The sequence below is a fragment of the Manduca sexta genome, chromosome 27 (assembly GCF_014839805.1).
Source record: "Manduca sexta isolate Smith_Timp_Sample1 chromosome 27, JHU_Msex_v1.0, whole genome shotgun sequence".
NCBI classification, from domain to species: Eukaryota; Metazoa; Arthropoda; class Insecta; order Lepidoptera; family Sphingidae; genus Manduca; species Manduca sexta.
Genome location: NC_051141.1, coordinates 4,108,058 through 4,129,608, shown reverse-complemented (window position 1 = coordinate 4,129,608; position 21,551 = coordinate 4,108,058). Strand labels below are relative to the sequence as shown.

The 21,551-nt window shown below is 34.6% G+C and overlaps 1 protein-coding gene across 2 annotated transcripts in view; it reads right to left on the bottom strand.

The window, feature by feature from the left end:
* LOC115448629 overlaps window positions 1-21,551 on the bottom strand; it is a 119,357-nt gene that overhangs the window by 65,654 nt on the left and 32,152 nt on the right. The gene's annotated exons all lie outside the window — the stretch shown is intronic.

Genomic DNA, 21,551 nt, shown 5'->3' with positions numbered 1-21,551 from the left:
CTCAGGCGATGATTACTCATTCTACCGTGAAATAGCAAATCACCAATGTAAAACACTTCATATTTTTCCATATCGTCATTTGCTCGTTTTAAATGTGCACATTAGCATATTTTCTGTTAGTATAAATTTTTGTATTAATATCTACAGATGCAATGACATGACATACACGGATATTTTAAATAAGAAAATGACTTATTACCAATAGGTAATAGCTTGTGGAGCACTGATTCGGTCCTGATGTCCGGTCTGTATCTAACTGTTTAATGTCTTTGGTCACAGATAACCGGCGTGTAATTATATATTGCTGTAAGGTTTCGTATGTTGTTCTGAATTTTCGTAGACCCAAATGTCCCATCCCTGGCAAAGTCCCTGTTCTTTTGGTTTAGTTCCGAGCAGCTACACATTTTTTGGTATTAAGAGTGTTTATCGGCAGTATATACTGCTTAACATCTGGTATTCCTTTTATACATCCACCAATAAACGTAAATAATCGCAAACCAGATTATATATATTATACCGTCTGCAAGAAAAATCAGGTGAGCGACCATCTTGTCTTAGCAATTAGCCATTTTTTTATACTTACACCCAATTTGATACACAATACTCAAACGATACTGAATTCGTTGCGCTGCAAGTTATATTACAAAATAATTGCACTTTGGCTCCGACGAGCGTGTACAACCATGTGTAATACACAATCAATCATATTATTTGACGGTTTTAATAGTGACTATAAATCATACTATTTCAGGATAATAAATATAATATCACTGACTGGTGGGACGTCTTTGTTTACTTCTACAGATTGCCAGATTAAACATCCTTATACTGAGGATGTCCTGTTTCCAAGTAAACGTCTCATTATGCTATACGATTAAGCATAGTGACTTTGCTTGATATATTCCGCGTTACATGATTAGCAAGCCTACTAAGGATGATTATTCCATCCTAGTAAATCAATCTACGAAGATGTAATGCTTTCCTTTATGAGACATATAAGTAATATTTTCCTAACAAAGATATGTCCCCGCAGCACCTCGTTATTCGTTGAATTGGTGAATTTCCGGAGCAATAGTGTCGCCATCTATCATTTCATCAAGTAAGTATTAGAAAACGAGGGAGGTTGACTGCTGTCAATACAAGGACCGGCCGAACGACGAGAGCTCAGTCTTGGAGAAGTCTTCAGCAGTCTTGTTTCAATGCTCGAACCTAGCACATTGTGTATTCCGCTAGTGTTACTATGCAGCAAATTGTTATTGAAGTAAATAAGTGTTTCAATAATTGAATAACTGTATGAATAAATAAATATAGACCGGTGATACTAGACCGGTCATGTAAAAAAATAACCAAGTAAATAGTTTCACTCCGACAGATACAATTTATAAAAAACGTAGTCTTTCGAAATAAAATATTAGAACATTTCTTATCTTATCGGGTACAAACCGCCTCTTTCGCTACGAGACATGGGATAAGTCGTATTTCGTACTAGACATGAACAAGAAAAAAAACAGTAACTGTTGCAACAAAAAATCTTTTTCCTTAAATTGAAGTATACAAGATAATATGACAAATAGTAATTATTATGTAGCACCACATTCTTTTTTATCTTACAAATTTATTATATCATGTTAATAAAGACTAAAGTAGTAAATAATTAGGCATATTTTGTTGAACATCCCTGACCGGTAAGCTGATGGCCGCGACGTATCTCTAGTTAAAACTTGGCATTCATTCTTTGTTCACATCATTGTATAATAGGGCTAGTGCATAATAAATATTCACGAGGTTCGCCATAATTAAATCATCAAACCGATGCAATGGACTGTAAATAATTAAATCTCGCGTTAAGTTCGAACGTGTCAAGACAGGCGCGCAGGCTGCCGTCACTAATTAACTAGGCGGCTGAAAAATGTTTAAATACGTGTGCACACTGTATGAAAATTATGCAGCTAATAAATAGAACACGAATATATTACTTAAATAATATTTGCTGAAAATATTAGGCAAGCTGATCGGGTTCAATTAGTTTACAACTAAAAGATTAAATGTATACACACTCATCAAGCCTTTACCCATAAAAGGGCAGGCAGAGGCAAATTAGGGTGCCCACTTTTCGTCTATGTATTCTATTCCATCATGTGATAGAAGTCTGTCCTATCGCACTATAGGACACAAATTCCAGACCCCGAGGTAATCCTCATTAAAATGTGTACAGTATTTTTATTTTGATAATACTAAGAAAAAATCATAACCAACTAAAACAAAGCAAAAATATAAAACCATAAAATACATACGTATCTAAACTTATTGCTCGAAATAAGAAAGTATATTTGTCAAATTTATAATAACATAGCTTCCTAAAATAACTTCATGTCAATTACTGAAATCGAACTGTACTTGTTTCGAACATAGAAAGATTCAAACACCTTTAGTCGATAGTAAAGGTTATAATAATCGTCATAGCAAAATAACTCAAGAACATCGTAGATATTAGCACATCTTGATATTAAAGCTTCAAAGTAGGCCCAGCAATTTGAACTATATTCAGATTTTGAATCAGAATGCGAGCAGATTCCTATAAAGAGAAAAGCCGGCATGTACCAGTGAAGCAATTTAATTGCATATATAGCACATATTTATCTACCTACCTATATTTTGTAGAGTTCAAGATTGTAGAATTTTTTTTCTGAAAATACTTAACCTATTATACTACTTTTTCACCAAAAGAAAACTAATTTCCCTAAACTAAAGTTTGCTTCACACGAACAATGCTGCGAACATAAGCTAGTATCGCATACATTTTTGTTATCAATGTTGATTTTAAGATAATAGCGAACAGTTTATACGGCCTTGTTTACATTCATAATCTAGAATTTTGATACTTAGTAATTATTGTATTATTTTACATGTACGGATGACCCACAGCCAAGGTTTCACAATATAAGTAGGTAATGTAGGTTTACTATGAAAAAGCAAACGAATCGATATAAAAAGTCTATTGTAGTCTTCGACTTCTAACTTCGACGATACTCCTTATAACTGAATACAATAAAGTTGAAATTATTTTTGTACAGAAGATACTTTTAATTTTATATTTAATACATCCTTAAGGCCATATGCATATGACTATCAGCATCGTGTAAATCTCTTTCCAAAGGAAGAGGAAATTTACATTAAGGCATCGACGCAACCACACGAAACACTACGGTTAGACTTTAGAACTTATACGGAAACTTCGGTACCCACGTTGAAGCGCATTTAATGATTAAGTTCCGAATAGTTATCTCTATATACCAGCTCTAACTAATCAAGTCTCTATTCAGCCAGTAATACCGCACGGCTAATGCTTATTGACGGGTTATACTATAGTGACCCAATCTAATAAATATAATATCGGAATAGGGGATCGGCCTATGCTTGATTTTATACATTATTCTATATGTAATGGTTAATAATACGAAAAAGAAGTACTCCTGCGAAAACTGCATAAAAATTGTTTAAAAAATGAGCGAGTAATTCATATTTAAAATATTGTAATGTGCAGAAGTCGGCGCGATGTGGGGATATCGCTTCATCCCTTTCTTTCGCACACGTCGTATTTCCCGATGACGTCAGATGTGGGTATTTCGTCTCTTTTCTGTTTCTTGTTAATTACCCCTTCCACCGAAATTCAAAGACTTATAACTTGTTGATTTTTTATCCGATTTTAATAATTCCTTATGTGTTATAATTTGTATTGTGTAAATATTTGATAATACTAGAGAACAAAAATGAGTCCGGTACCCTATTGTCTACTCAGTATCAGCCTAGAGCCTGGAATTTGCATCCGAATTGGCGATAAACCCGCCCCCTATCACACATCTATGACGCGTGTATTCCGTCCTATTCATTGGACGGAATTCACGCGACGGAAAGTGGATGCACATATTGTGCCACTGCCTACCTCTTCTGGAATGGTATATGCCTAGGTGGTGCGGTGGTGTGGTGGTGATGGTATATGCCTATGGTATGCTTAGGCATCAACATCAATCTCAGATTGCTATTATCGTTTACAGCTGTTCACCATGTCTTGCCAAGTAGAAAATCTTATGGAGCCTATTATCAAATCCTTTATTGTCTATATTCATTTATCAGTCAAGTAAATCTACATTGTTCACAGTTCCTATAAATTATCAATGTCTGAACGGTATTTAGTAATGGCAAGAAATCTAAACGATGCCAATAAATGACTAAAACATTTTTGTGATTCTAATCATATTGAGTAATTGGTTAAATTGGAAACGGCTAAAGCTTCATTTAGGCTGATCAATTATTGCCAACAATGATCGTACGAAATGATTCGCAGAAAATTGTTTAAATGAGGCTTTAGTGTCACGTGTCGCTTTATTATATGAATTACAGAATGTGATTTGCAAGTAAGCCGAATTGGCATAGGTAGCGTATTAGAACAGATTAAAGCGTGCCTCATAGAGCAATTTATTAAAAACTAGCTTCCGCTCGCAGCTTCGCCCGCGTGGATTTCGGACTTCAAAAATGGAGCCGGTCGCGAACGTTCGAGAATGTTCGTTTTACGAAGCTACTCACTAGGTGATTCGCTAGCCTCTAGGTGCCAAGCAAGCCGTCTGCCTGTGCGTTCGCGACCTTATATATATACAAAAATAATCCTTATAGCATGATTCAGTATTCACGCGTGATGGCTTATTATTAGCGTATTTCATGTATAACTTTGGTGTTTCTATATCGATTTCTATGATTCTTTTTTATGGAATATTTAATAATGTTAACTTTTTAAATTAGGGATGACTGAGAGTGTTATAAACGTAAGAGTAGGCAAATATAATGAGAAAGCTTCGAACTGCTAAGCTATCGGGAGTTACACGTGTTATTGTGAGTCAACCATAAAAGATAGACATAATATGCTGTCGTGGGATATTTTTTACATAATTTTAAGGAGAACATTTCCGTCATACATGATTTCTGTGTAGCTTTAACCATTAAGGTTGCACACGCGACGGAAGCTTAAAAAATTGAGTAACTTCTCCCGTTTTCCCAACATTTCCCTTCACTGCTCTGCTCCTATTAATTGTAGCGTGATGAAAAGTATACTATAACCAGCACAGGAGTATGACAAATAATTGTACCAAGTTTCGTTAAAATCTGTCGAGTAGTTTTTGTTTCTATAACGGTTATACAGACAGACAGACAGACAGACAAAAATTTTACTAATTGCATTTTTGGCATTAGTATCGATCCCTAACCACCCCCTGATAGTTATTTTGGAAATATATTTCATGTACAGAATTGACCTCTCTACAGATTTATTATAAGTATAGATATAGATAGATAAATTGCTTTGTGACTTCCAAACAAAAACTAACAAAACGGTTCAGGCGGCAAAGCTCTCAACACTATTGGATGCACCGCATTGTTAACGGTTGATAAAATTTAACACATATTGCTCTTAGCGAGGTGCATAGTTTTTTTTTTATTCGTCATAGTGTACTCTATAGCTCTATTTTTAAAATGGATGCTTCGTTACTTTAAATTAATGGGGCATACACCGTCCTATACATGAATGATACGTAGGAATTGGTGTACCATTACTGCGATCTACGTAAAAGAGAACAGAGCACTGAACAAAGACGCATCCCGTATTAGTAATTATACCATTACCCCGGTTTATAATCAACAATGACCTTGAAACCTTGCGCCACAATTTCCACCATTTGTTCTAGACATGCCAGGTATCAGATAAACTAATTTAATATTAGTTTACAGTCTACAGATGAGCGAATAAAGAAATCAACACACAAGGTAAAAAAAAATAGGCTTTGGGTCTGATTGGTTATTTTATCGTCACGTTTTTTTTTGAGAACTATTTATGTACTATATATAAGCTGTACCGAATCAAGCATATGACTTTCCAACATCTAACATACTCTTATCATAACGACTGATTTACTAATCGGGGCACGCCTTTACTATTATATCACGTTTGCTACAAACCATTAATTAACATGAATGATTATATTCATTTGCTGGGAAAAATAATTATAGAATCGCGTCATGTCGTTACGACTTAACATTAAGTATGTTTTCTTGTGTGACCTATGTAGGTTATCTCCAATTTAAATAATACGGAATGCGAACATACCTACCTTAATAATGTAAATATGATTGTAAACAAAGGATGTATAAGCCGGAACGCGATATGTTCTTTCAGATTAGATACTAAATGAATATACTGGTCACCTAATGGTCATCATAAACCAATATTGTTCAAAAGAATTGATCGGAGAGTTTCCCAGCATGATAAGTCGAAATCCGGCAATCTCATTAACCCACTACACAAAACAAGATACGTTTTCTATGAGACAATGAGCACCAACCCAATCGATAAGATACCACACAAAAGTCATTCTACTCTAAAAACTAGTTATATTTCCCAGCGTATACGCAAAGGTACTAGGATAAAAGGGACCAATGAATCAGTTGTTTAAATCCCTGACTTTGATTTAGAATTATAGTAAAATTTTTATGTTGACAAGGGAACAGAAGTTTAACAAAATACTAATACTAAATATATTGGTTTTGTCGCAATCGCATTATTAAATACATATTTAATACATTATATAAATATCAAAATATTTAATAATGTGAATGCGACAAAACAACATATTTTGTATAATATTTTTTAAACTTCTGTTCCCTTGTCAACATAAAAATTTCACTATAATTATAAAAATCAAGGTCAGGTATTTCAACAACTGATTATTGTTTAACATCTGATTACTGTTAGTATATGAAATACTAACACAATAATAGTTTTTAATTAATATAATACCTAAAGTATTTTTGTTTAAACCTTTACTTCATCTTCTTAACCTAATCTACCACAAAGCATCAAACTTCATACACTGACAAATGATTGCCTTCAACGACTATAATCAGAAAAATCAAATTGCCTTATTATATTAAACTTATTATTCATAGGGATTTTATTTAGTACCGCCGCGCCGTCACAAAATATCATTTATCTACACGTAAACAAGGTCGTTTACTGTCTTTCTGGCTAATCAGGCAATCTTCTATATGTAACAAACGGAAAAAATACAAAATATTATCTAAAACATATCAAAATGCAAGACCTGATTTGATATTCTCCTTTGAGCAACGTAGAAGAACGTACGAAGGCTTAAGCATAGGTGCCACCAGGGTACCCACTTTTCGCTATATGCTGTTTGCAATCGAAACTTTCCCAAACATTAGACAAACACGTATCAAGTAGCTATTAATATCTCAGGGAAGTAATTATTTCCTTGCTACTTAGCTCGGAGGAAGCGGTGTGCTCAAACTTGCGAGTGCACACAGGCGACAGGTGTTTGTTCGTGGAACTTGTTATTATGTATTGCGCTTGTGTTGTGCACAACGGGGAATAACTTGTTCGAAAAATTAAAATCATTAAATAACGTTATAGAATAAAAAGGATGCAAAAATATAGTATTATTAAACACTAACCAAGTATAATATAATTCGCGCACGAAAACATTTGGGCAAATGAAAAGTCAATATTCTTTAACCTCGTAAAGGGCGGTAAAGTTTTAATTTTATTCCCTTCAGGTTTACAAGTTTCTATGCTTGCAGATTAAACGAGCCTGTAGGCTGAACGTAAAAAGTGAAAACATGAAAAAAATAAAAAACGTAGCAGTAGCTTAATTCCACGAGTGACTCCAACTTTACAGCCCTATTCCAAATGTAATTTGGTAGAAACTTCGTGATAATTTGAATCTTAAAACTGTTTTCTTTTTTTTTAATATTTTACGTACTGATAGTAGTTTGCACCTCGCAAGTATGACACAACTGGGAAAGTCTTGAATATTTTGCAAAAAAATATAATATTTTAATTTAGATTGAAATTAATCACCACAGCGCCGAGTTTTCACAAGGCGCTTCCTGAATAAATATAGTAGGAAGAACAAGGCAACTACCAAGTAAATACCAGCACACTTGTTGCTGCCCTATTTAATAGTACTAACTATTGATTCTGAACTTTAACATAACGTTCTAGTTTAAGTTTGTTCTAACTAAGACAGTCTAAGGTATAACTTAATTTTATTTTCAAGTATCGATTTATCTAACTTAGACTGTAGGAAGGAGCTTATAAATTGAGGCTAATACACTTATTAAACCTTTGTTTAATTTAAAATAATCAAAATAAATTCAGTAATTTAAAAAAAAATGGTTTATAGTTAAGTAGTTAAAATTGTTCATCCTCGTAACAACAATATAAAGAAATAACTAACAACAAGTTGTGACAGTTCACAAAATAACATGCTGTATAATAAAAATAAATAATAATATCAACCCTGTAGGTATACAATATACTGTCTCATTGCTGGGCACGGGCCTTAGTCCACCACACTGGCCAAGTGCGGATTGGTAGACTTCACACGCCCTCAAAATTCCTATATAGAACTCCTCAGGCATGCAGGTTTTCTCACGATTTTTTCCTTCACCGTTGAAGCAAGCGATAATTCCCAAAGAAAACACACATAATGTTAGAGAAATCAAAGATGTTCCACACCCAATTGGACTATCGCCGCTTTTACATCCTGTAGATCAGGAATAGTACTGTTACCATACCAAAATATATTTCTATAATACTAACATATTGCTGCAGAAACAAAATTAATAATGCAATCTTATATTTGCTTATAGCTTTGTGCTTTTAGGAAGCAACATTTTATTCATAGGGTATTTCCGGATACCCTATCACCTACACATAGAGCGCCAGTACTCGATGAAAACAATAGTATTCATTTGTTGTTCATAGAAAATATATTACTTTAATTGTTTTAATAAAATATAATACAAATAGAGTCATTTTTATTCAAGACATCAAATTAAATGCTTCTTTAACGGTCTCCCAACGCGACGATATTTTGATCAAAATATGACTAGCTACTTATAGTACTTAGAGAGGAACAAACACATTAATTATTAAAAAAAACGATATTACAAATTTCAATACAAATACAATTATTAAAACGCTGAGGACGCCCGTGTCAACTAGTGGTGCAGGATACAATGGAGGGCTGATATTATAATTATAATCGCAAGAAGACATCAAAGGGGTCTATCAATTAAACATTAAAAGTGGATTACTTTATTTATCCGGTGTAATTTAATATCACCAAAGGAAACTTTGTAAACTTTGGATGATTAATTCAAAACCCGGGGCGTAAATTTCATGAGAGGCAAGAATGCACGTGAAACACATATTTACGTCTGTATAGGCTTTTGTAAGAGAATACAAAGTGTGTATCAATATAACATTACAATAAGGAATAGTGCGCGATATAGTCACGTGTTTTGAAGTTATAATATTAATACTAAACTTAGCCTGCAGCGTCGCCCACCTATGTGTTTCACCAGGAATACTCTAGAAACATCATTGGCAATTAATCATGCAACACCATTTCTTAACAGATTTATAAAAACTAAAAACCATATTGCCTTAAACAAACAAAAATATTTTTACTTTGCAAGTCTGATTATGTTATAGTTAACCTTCCCTACAATAAAAGTCAGCTTATATCATTCTTAGATTCGATTATAGAGTATAGAAATATAAATTCTAAAAATCCAATTTCAGCTAGATCGACCATCGCATATGCATGTTTAATCAATATGTTACATAAAAGGAATTGTTTTAATTACATACTAAATTCGAAATGCGGAGTTCGAATTAAACTGAGTATGCAAGTTAAACGTCAAGTCATCAAGTACCTGTAACAATAGTACTAGATATTGAAAAGAATTGCAAGTCTATGCAATAGCATCATATTTCACGAAACGCTAAATTATAAAACAAGAATTAATTATTGAATGTGTATAATATAAGTACGCGCCCTCAGCCAATGCACAAAAATATTCAGTACACGGTAAGTACTATTGAGAAATATCAATTAAGTGCATAATTATGACTCGGCAACTTTTCTATTTAAAAGTTACTTTGACATTGTAAATGTGATACTTGTTAAATATACACAAAAAACTTACTTATAATAATTTCTGACTTGGTTTTAATACAATTAACCAAACTAACTTATAGCCAATAACAACTTGATGTATAAGTAAGTATGCGATGTATACAGCCCGTAAAACAATCCGAACCGCATAGATCTGTTCCCATTACAATCGACATCCACAGATCGCAGATGAACTTTATACACGGGTAATTTTCCGTTTCTAAATAGCTCAGATGAAAACAAGACGTGAATTAAACCGTTTATGTAGTTTGCTAGGGCCATACTACGATTAATGTCTAACACACAGGGTCGCAAAGGCATTGAAATAATACCATAAAAATCGCGGGATGTAGATACAAGTGGCTACTAATATATCTGTTGTCTCATGCTGTCGCTAAATTCCTAATATCGTGATGAAATTATCGCGATAAATGTAAATTAACGCCAAGTGTTAATGTAGCCTTAGTATAAAAGCAACGTTGACAGAATAATACTCTGCGGTCGACAATTTAGAAATATAAGAATTAAATAAATTAGAGGTCCAAGATAATATAAAGTAACGACTTCTTTAGACAATGCTGCTTTACCATGCTATTAAATGACACACCTGATGGAAATTACAAGTCAAAGATGTAACGTGTAACAACATAGTCCTATAAGCTACTTAATTTTAATAAAAATGTATTAAAATATTGTATGTAAATCTTGGCGTATTTAGCTGTTGTAAGAAATCAACAATAAGAGTGCTAACTTTCTACATAATTTTCATGAAACATTGCCCTATTTAGCGTTCTCACGTTGTGTGGCCTGCCTAGCTTGCCCTGTCACTAATTATTGGACAGGTTGAAGAAAAACTCCTTAAAACAATGCTATCTGTCAGCTTGTCTCCTTGAGACAAGAGGACTCTATAGCCTTCGCAAGGGTCAAGCCAGTCAAAAATAATTCCAAACACACCGTCCATCTTATACGATGGATAAGTTGTCTCTTGTGTCAGATAATTCTGTAGCTGATATTTAAAACAAGCTATTCTCGAGAAAGCATGAGACGCGACGTAACTTTCGAGGAATTATCTGCTTTACTTAAAGGCGTTTTTCGCATACACTGAAGTGGTAACCACCGTATGTAATAACGCCGCCGTAAGTAAAAAGAAATATTGTGACTTTTCTACGAATGCCACATTCCTAGATTAAGAAATGTTCAGTGATAAGATTGACAATTTCATTGATTATGTTGTGTTTTATCGTTTATCTTGGACGAGATTGTACTAATAAGACCTAATCCAATTGATTTTGTGTATACAATATTTATGGAAGCCAAAAACATAAAGAAAACAATACATAATCGGGCAGCTTTTTAATTATTTATATAATATATCCTTGAGAATAAACGCTCCTTGAAAATGGTTTTATCAGAAAAAAATACCTCTTCTATACCGTCAGAGCTCCAATATTGTGTTAAGATGGATTACCCATTACTTGCACTACGCTCTCTCGTACCTTAAACAAACATGTTCGGAGATGCGAGTCGAGTGCTCTATCGTGGATAAAACGATTTAAAATCCACTTTCCAGCAAAGTAATGCACTGACCGCACCACTAGGTATTATTCTCGGGCCGGCAACAAGCGAATCAATGCACATTCCTTCGGTGCGCTTGAGACTGCAATTGCCTCTATTGTAAGCTCGGTACTTGAATAATGGAGGAAGAGGACCTACTAGTAATTTATTGGTAAATTGGATATCTTTCTTGGACAAGGCCTGTTAGCAGGAAAATCACAATGTAACGTTCTTCGACGAACAGAATTATATCGACATTTCTGGATATGCACCTGGGCCCTTATTCTCTATGCCACACGTTACTTTGATAGTGCGTAACAAGCACGTATCGCAACGCGTCACGTTTAGGACTATAGGATTTGGCATACAGAATACCATTGTAAGCACATTTCACGAAGAAAACATGACACAGCCGCGTTACGCGTTTACACTGTCATACAGAATAAGGGCCCTGGTGACTCCGAAACGATATACAACCTACAAGTACGTTGACACTACGTGCAATACAGTCATAAGTCAGCCAGATATACTGTGCGTCACATAATTCTTTCAAATTCGAGACTGCCGAGACAAGAAAAGAAAAACGCGACCCCGATATACATAAAATGATCATCAATCATGATAACCTGTACAGTGATAATGTCTACTGCTAATTCGTCTACCATTTCATCGAATCTCGGGATACATTACATTTGGACAATCGGCATGACTGTCATTAAAAATGGATTAATATACAACAAAACGTAGTTGAAAGTTAAAACGCAACGGTGTCAATCGACGACGATTTTAGGCATGCAATCGGAAATTCAATTTCAAATGTTATCCAAAGCCACACACAACAGAAAACTATGAAATTCAATTTAAAATAATGATAATATTGTTAAAATAAATGGTTCAAAGGCAACGTAATCTCATTATCACGTAATGTGTAAGTTTATTGTCTTCAATTTAGATTACAATCGTAAAATCAAAGAACTATTGTTTATAAATGGAATCTTGTAATACTATGATGTTATTTAATTAAATTCGAAAATGATGTTTATTGCTGTTTTACAATTAAGTTGCGTCACAAATGTGCCTAAAAGATGAGTAGAAATCCAATAAGTTCTTATATTTCAAATGTGGAGGTACGAATTGAAAATGGGTCTGAGAGCACATTTTGGGGTTATCTTTTATCATGTGTCTTCTATTGTATGAAGTTACACGAGTATCGATAGCATCAATTTGCAGCGACGGCACTGGAGTATTTTCAGAAGCAATTATTCAAGTCTTTGTCATTGGTATTTGTCGCGGGATAACCTCTTCACGAGGTTGCAGTTTGTAATGTCATTGCTATTTTCCAATGCACACTATCTAAAACAACACAATAGTTTCACGTCTTCAGAGGTAATCTTTCATAATTATACAGATATCTTAAACGATATCGGCTGCAACGTAATAGATAAAACGCGCCGATTGTGTTCGTATTTCATGCCTAAATATACAGCGTAAATCCGCACCAGATTTACAACACATTTTTATTTAAAACGGTAGTTTTATAAAACACTTGAGAATTTATCTCGCGTTATCAATGAGAACGCGCGACGGTTGCGTTTCGTAGACAAGATTTACCATCGTACTTAATAGTAAAACAACAATATAAAGTATTTATGGAACCCGTTTCGCCCTGCATTGATTAATGCGTGAATTATCTCTGTCTCGGAACAAAACAAACAATTCGCCTCATGTTGATTTTCTTAAAAATACAGACACTATAAGTAAGATGTTACAAGTCAACAAAATATATACTTAAGCGGAAAAATAAATCCCCAAAAGAATTAACTGGAACGTATTTATATGAGATAATAGTCTTGACACAATCATAGTTTCAAATAATAAACACATAACAATTATAATAATGTGAAATGTGTTTATCTTGTTTAGTTTCATAACTTTCACTTCGTTTCTTTTGTAATAGATTTTTTTAGTTTTGATTTTAATTTTAGTGTTCGTAGATTTCGCGAATTTTACTAGTCTTATTTAATACATTTACTAATTCAGAGTTTAATGTAAGTATTCGATTTACGATGTCAATAATTTACACGGAAGCATACTATGGATCAAACCATTAACATATTAGATATTTACAAAAAACTATTCAGTAGCCACGGGCATCCGAAATATTAAACCATCTTATACGCAGCAAGTAAGATTCAATAAAGACGTGTAAAACCAAATTTTAATTCAAACAATACGATCACGGAACTGTATGGTATTCATTGACACAAATGTTGTACGGCTTTGCACTCGCATAGATTAAAAATTCTGTAACTACAACATGCTTTATTAAGTTTGTTGTTTACGAATTTAAATATATTTTATACAACTGAAAAATTTGCATTCATCTTCTGATAAAATCATCATGCAACACCAGAATACAAATTGTCATTACAACGAATACCTATAGTAAATAGTGGTACGTATCTCGCAGGTGCTATTTAAATGGCAAAATAATGAACAAATGAAGTAAGCTGTTTAACGCATAACACGAGATTCATATGCATATAAACAAAAACATTAATGTTACCTGTTGTTGATGGTGGTACTGAGCGACCAGGCGCACGCCGCTCAGTTCTAGCGAGCGAGGGTCCAGCGACCTACTTCGCGGTTTCTCCGAGTAGAACACATCCTCATCCCTTTTCCCTTTTTTCCACCTAAAGTAGTTCGCCATGTCGGCTCAATGGCACGACCACTAGTACATTTCAACCGTGTATACTACGAGTGTCGGCCGTGTTCACACATGCCCGTGAACGCTGCGAGGTTAGGCCGTGGAGGCATCTCTGCTGCTACTGAGATAACGTCGTTGTCACGAGACGTTTTATTGTTATGCAACGCGACAATGTGTAAGCGGCTGATATACGATAGCGTGAGGCGATAGGTTCCTCTACGGAACTGGGAAGTCGCCGTGAAAGATGCGCGTGCGCCGCTACCACTCCGCACCATAACATAACACTGCGCGATTATACGACACGTAAAATATTTATGTTGACAAAATCGTGTTCACACAATTAACTCTCCCAAGCAGCTAGTCCGGTACTCGTAATGTAAGTAATATTTTCCGTATTAATTTAGCCTCGATTTATCACAAGTGATAATAGAGTCAGTGGACGCTCGCCCGATACGATACGCTTTGTTATTTCTCGGCGCTCCTCATAAACGTGCATTATAAACACATTGTTGTCCATGTATTATCGTACCAATCCATTCTACTAATGATTACGTTTGGGGGCGTGATTTTAACGTATCGTCGACGGCCGCGCTTAGCTTATTATATGATACAATCTTATTTCTCACCAGTGGCAAGTTAGGAGTTTAACCTTTGGACAAACACAGAAAAAGAAAAGTAGCAGCGCTTCAGCTGTATATCCTATGTATATAAAAACAATTAAATTGTATCGTATTCATGACAGACCGCAAAATTTATAAAAACTAGTTACTGTAAAAATGAAACTTTGAATGGGGTATTGAAACCAATTGTCTAATACCCACTTTGTATAACATCGTTTTAGTAATAAATTTGTTACAGTGTTATATATGTATAAATAACTAGCTTTTGCCCGCGGCTCCGCCCGCGTTATAAAGTTTTTCAGGCTAAAGTTTTCCGTTATAAAAGTAGTAGTTTCCCGGGAGCCTATGTTCTTCCCAGGGTCTCAAACTGTCTCCATACCAAATTTCATCTTAATACGTTGGGTAGTTTTTGAGTTTAACACGTTTAGGTAGACAGATGCAGCGGGGGACTTTGTTTTATAATATATTTTTTAGAACTTTTTAAGTGGAACAATTCCGTCATACATCATTGGTGCATAACTTTAACCGTTTACGCAGCGCAGGCAACGGAAGCTCTCAAAACTAATAACTTCCCCGTTTTTGCAACATGTTTCATTACTGCTCCGCTCCTATTGGTCATAGCGTGAGCACTCCAGGAACAAAGGGCTATCCAACGCAAAAAGAATTTTTCAGTTTAGACCGGTAGTTCCTGAGATTAGCCATTACTGCTCCGCTCCTATTGGGTATAGCGTGATGATATATAGCTTATAGCACTCCACGAACAACGGGCTATCCAACGCAAAAAGAATTTTTCAGTTTGGACCGGTAGTTCCTGAGATTAGCCATTACTGCTCCGCTCCTATTGGGTATAGCGTGATGTTATATAGCTTATAGCACTCCACGAACAAAGGGCTATCCAACGCAAAAATATTTTTTCGGTTTGGACCGGTAGTTCCTGAGATTAGCCATTACTGTTCCGCTCCTATTGGGTATTGCGTGATGATATATAGCCTATAGCACTCCACGAACAAAGGGCTATCTAACGCAAAAATAATTTTTCGGTTTGGACCGGTAGTTCCTGAGATTAGCCATTACTGTTCCGCTCCTATTGGGTATTGCGTGATGATATATAGCCTATAGCACTCCACGAACAAAGGGCTATCTAACGCAAAAATAATTTTTCGGTTTGGACCGGTAGTTCCTGAGATTAGCCATTACTGTTCCGCTCCTATTGGGTATTGCGTGATGATATATAGCCTATAGCACTCCACGAACAAAGGGCTATCTAACGCAAAAATATTTTTTCGGTTTGGACCGGTAGTTCCTGAGATTAGCGCGTTCAAACAAACAAACAAAGAAACAAACAAACTCTTCAGCTTTTTATAATAGTATAGATAAATAAAGACAAACTCTGCCTCTTCGCATCGACGCTACGAGAGAGGCTAGATAACGTAGACTGAAATAACCACTAAAATGGGTAAAATGTCTTAATTAGCCCATAGAAACCGCGATCCAATTTGCACTTTAAAAAACAGTTAGAGGTGTGACGTAGATTTATTAGCTTTTCCTCGTGTTTACACACGGAAACTTCCTTTACGGACTGAAGCTAGTCAAATTTGAATAAAAATGACCCCTACTACCCAGAAACAGAGTATCTTTTTATTTGTCAAGCATTTTTAATTCCTAAGTTTACTCTCGCCAAGCTTACAAGTTTTACCCAAATAATATAAGTGCAGGTATTCATTACGACCGTTTTGGAACAAAGTGTACGTATGTTTTTAGTATACGAATTACGTCTCACACTTCATACATCATCCCATTGTTACAATTTAAATATTTACGAAGCGTATCTTAAACAGCGATTTCCATGAGAAAGCATGAAATCACTACGCCTTTGAACACACAAATATGAGGTTTATTCAAATAAAGTTTAAAATTGTTTATATAATAGATAGATCACACTTACAGTATACAATTTCAGCGGCCGCATATATAAAACAATAGAAAAAAATAATTGTATATGTAGCCATAATCAGTATGTCACATGCCTGGGCATTTTCAAAATCTCTATCATCAATAATATAACATATCAATACTTATAAAATAATCGACATATAAGCAATAAATCACAAGGGCCTGTCAAACCAGCCCCATGTTATAAACAATATACGTCAGTTAATAGACCCAAAAAAATTACCGTTTAAAAGGCCTGATCCGCGTTCAAGCGGAATATCAAACAACCTTCAACACAAATGAAATAAATATTCAAATAACGAACGCAAAATGTTATAAGCAGATATTTCTACAAACAAATACCAAGGTGCAAAGATCAATACATGCGACAACGATATTACATTACCAATGAGTAATCACTATCTGTCTTTGCATGTTAGGTACGAGATCATTTTAGATGCAGGTCCCAGGTAGCAACAGAGGCTAAGGGCCCGTCCACACAATGTCGCAGCATAAGATTTCAGTATGTCAAGTACCGCGTATGTTGTTTGCGTGTCAGATCAAACATGCATGCTTAATGTTCACTCAGTGCTCCTCATGCTATTTTTTATTAGACTTACTGGGATGGTGGTGGCCATGACACAGCTTAATACCTTAAACGTAAGTATGTAGAAAGGTTTTAAAAAGAAGACTCGAACTGAGCTCAGACGGAGGTAATGCCTAATGTTTTTAAGGAAGAATTAAATATATAAAGATTCGTTACAATTTTTTCAGCATGGTACTACATTAATATAGAAGTTTTATACGCCAGCTGAAAGTTCAGACACAAAAATTTGTAATCTTAAATGACGAAACGAGCGTTCGGTCCGTAAACAGTAACAACACCATACAAAACTTATAATTACGAGGTGCTGCATGGCGATCCACTGCACTCATATCCTAAGCCATGAGATGTAAAGTCTCACAATACGCTTTATACCCTTTTGTGTTATTACCAACATTTCTTTTTTCCTTGCAAAAATAAAATCAGTAAATATGGACTTTACTTCACACAAAGAAAAAAAATGTTTTAAGTAAAGTACCCGTTTATAGGCAATTTGAAGTTATGAATATGTTCAACTACTTTTTTGACTAACTGTACCTATTCAGACGGTCCCTTGCATACGAGGGACCTACCACCAGCAAAGATGCATAATTCGGCACGGGAAGATTTTAAGTTACACTAAAATGTATAAAAATTGACACATAAAAACTACGCAGCAAGACAACTATTTTAAAAGTAATCCAGTATGAATATGGTGGCATCATATCTAACACAATATCCTGTTACAGATATCTAAAACAGGAGACGCGAAAGATGAATTTGTTATCTCTTTCGGCCGTTATTATAAATGCGCGCATATCACGTTGTTTCTGTGCAGCAATATTACTAAGAGCACACTAACCCACTAGCCCGAATAATGGGATGAGATAAAGTATTAAAATACAAGGAAACGTAACTGTGCCTGACAGAGAGTATCAAACAAGTCTTTGTTTATCTTTAGAATGTTCTGAAATGCTTTATTGTTGAATATAATCCCTAAGAAGCCTTGATTTTTAAGAAAAAGGACACGTTACACAAAATATATACCAATAAATTAAGATTATTTATTATCGTGGTTTGCTAAATTTCAGATGTTTTTTCCGTTTATTATTGTAATATTTTTAGATCGTTACCTAGGAAACAATAAGGACCCTGAATCGTAAGTACCTGGTTTCAATTTACGAAGCCAACTACGCACATAGTATGTGAAAATTTAAAAAAAAACAGGTTGAAAACATATTAATGATGTTTAAGAACAATAAAAATACAAGAACATCTCTTAAAATGTATTTCAAGGAATCGGATCACGCAAAATAAAAATTTGGCTAAATATCATCGAGTTTGTCATAAATTGAAAGATGTATGTGTTAAACATGTGCGTATCGTACAAACACAGCTGGGCCGTGTTTATGAACGTAATGTGTTGTTAGTTCGAAATACCAGTGAATTTTTCCTTCATGGTTAAAATGTTGTAAGTTTAATTACTTTTTGATTAGCGTTTGACATTTTTTCTAGTTTTTAGGGTAGCTTTAAGTTCTTAAGAATACATCGAACCTTTTTTAACTCCAAATCATTAATTTACACTGCCAATATAAATAGTAACAAGGTACTATAAACTATGCTTTATTGTAATTATTAACCCACATTCGGCCTGATAACAAAAAGTGCTCTAGTAACATCTCATTAAGCATACATTGCCTTCCATCTATCCACGGTAAGGTGATAAAATTATGATACCAAAGTCGGAACCATCTAACAGAGAGAACTACGCAACGAAGTCACGAACCACGGGCTTCATGTTTTAATTCATAGATGGAGCTGTACATTGACAACTCCATCTCTCGGAGAATACTCAGAACAAGAACAAGCATAAAAGGAATCTAAATTACCCCCATATACTTATCTTATTTTTTCAAATAGGCCAAAACCGTTGAAAAGAACGAGACAAATATTATGTTGCTAAGGTCGGCTTGCGTACACTTTACAATAATCAAATGGTTACCTTTGGTCCTCTTTACGATAAAGAATTAAAAAGCAAATAAAATGTCAAAAGTTCCAACTTGCCAACCTCAAAACAATGTCACAAACGCGCCCACACAATTTAGTTACGTTATACTTCATCGCGTGCTTTTCAAAAGTGGTTACATGCTGTGTAATATTTTTGTTGATTATTAAATACACAGTGCTGTTTAAGTAAAATATATCCCTACGAACAAGCAATGGCCTGCGTTATTGTGGGGTGTAAATCTCATTCTTCTCGTAAAGAAAATGAAACTGAAATCATCAGCTTCCATCGGTGAGTAAACAAAAAACCTAATATATTTGCTTAAACCCTGTACATAAGTGCAAAAAGTGTTATTAATTATACTTTATTATACTGTAGTCATATTAATAATAATCTGCTGTTGGCCATTCGATACAGTCATTATTAAGTATTTTTCATTTTACCAATTTACGTAGTAATGTTCAATAGTGTTGCGCTGCATATTCTGTCGATAACATAGATGTTAGTATATTGTAGTTTACTATTTTGCTTAAATTGTCTTTTATTTTCAATGTACGGTGGTGTAGTGGTAAAAGCCACTTGGAAACCGTACGCGAAGGCTGGGGGTTGAGGAAACTATCTGATTTTGATAGTGTGTATCATACAATGTGTTTCATTGCAGATTCCCCACAGATGATGCTATGAGGCAAAAATGGATGGTTGCCATAGCTCGTCCCAATTGGCATTGGAAAAAACAGCACCGTGTTTACTCTAAGCATTTCGACAAAGTTTTATTAACATTGAAATAAGTTATCAAACATATGTGACATGAATGATACCACTGCGTTTTAATTTTACCGTCCCATTTTAGTAGCTTCTGTGAAATCACACCTCTTGGATATCTTTTAATCCCTAAGAAAGTCAAAAAAGAACAGAAGGCGTACTGGCTTTCTCCTAGACGAAATTCCGGCCCATTTCTTGTTTGTAACTTACAGCGGTTTCCATTCCTTCCGAAATTTCTAACATTTTATTAATTTAATAATCTAAATGCTAAACCATGTTTGTGTAAATGACATTTCGGAAAGCATGGAAACTGCTGTAAATAGCAAATGAAAATTGGACAAAATTTTGTTCTAAGAAAGCCAGTAGTTCTGTAGTTTATTGTAAATTAACAGCTTCTTAACGAGTGCTTTTATATACCCAGACCTCATTTGGTACTTGAATACCAAATCAGGGTTTTGATATCTTTTTTTTAGCCTTTATCTAAAATAGCAATTTGCAACGGTTTGTAGTTGACTGACCGAAAAGTGTTTATTTTAGCAGGTCTGTGAATTTACCATAGCTGATAGACAAAGCATCTATCAATATCGATAAGATGTCAGAAGGGATCGCAACACAATTAAATTTCTTGCTGTCTAAGATAGAGGACACTCAAACGTCATAGTGCTACTTCTATGCTTGTCATTGTTCTGAGGGAGAATACGAGAAACTTATCATAAAGAGAAGTGAAGTTAGGTTTAAGGTACAAGTCCGAAATTAGCCGCAGACCGCAGCTGCAGGCGGTAGACTGCCAGAGCTACAACTGGTTTTTAAGAATTTCTATAAAAATATTGCGAACAACGCGAATCAAATCCTATTAATATCAAATAATACAGTAAATATACGAGAGTGAGTGAAACAGTAATTATTCTTAGTTTTTATTTATTTCCAAATTTATCAGATTAAATATCAATTTCGAATTAGTTTAAATAATGCGGCTAAATTAAAATTATGCGATCTTAAAGTTCAACTAACTTTGGTTGAATTGCTATAATATCAGATATACTAAGACCTGCAGTCGCATTATGTGCGGCTTGCAGTCTATCTCTGAATGAATAGAAAAAGCCACGGCTTTTTCTATTCAGAGAACTTGTACCTATAAATGCAGAACTATACTATAATTTAGGTACACTTATAGTGTACCTTAATTGTTACTAATTAATTTACTAGAAAAAAAGTTTTTAAAAATACACTTTTAAGAAAAATATGAAAATAAAAACTAAGAGACAACACAGTGATGACTAAAAACCCCTGCCTTTTTTCGTAAGGTGGTTGCAAATTATTAATGTCTGATACAACAACCTTAACCATTATTAGTCAG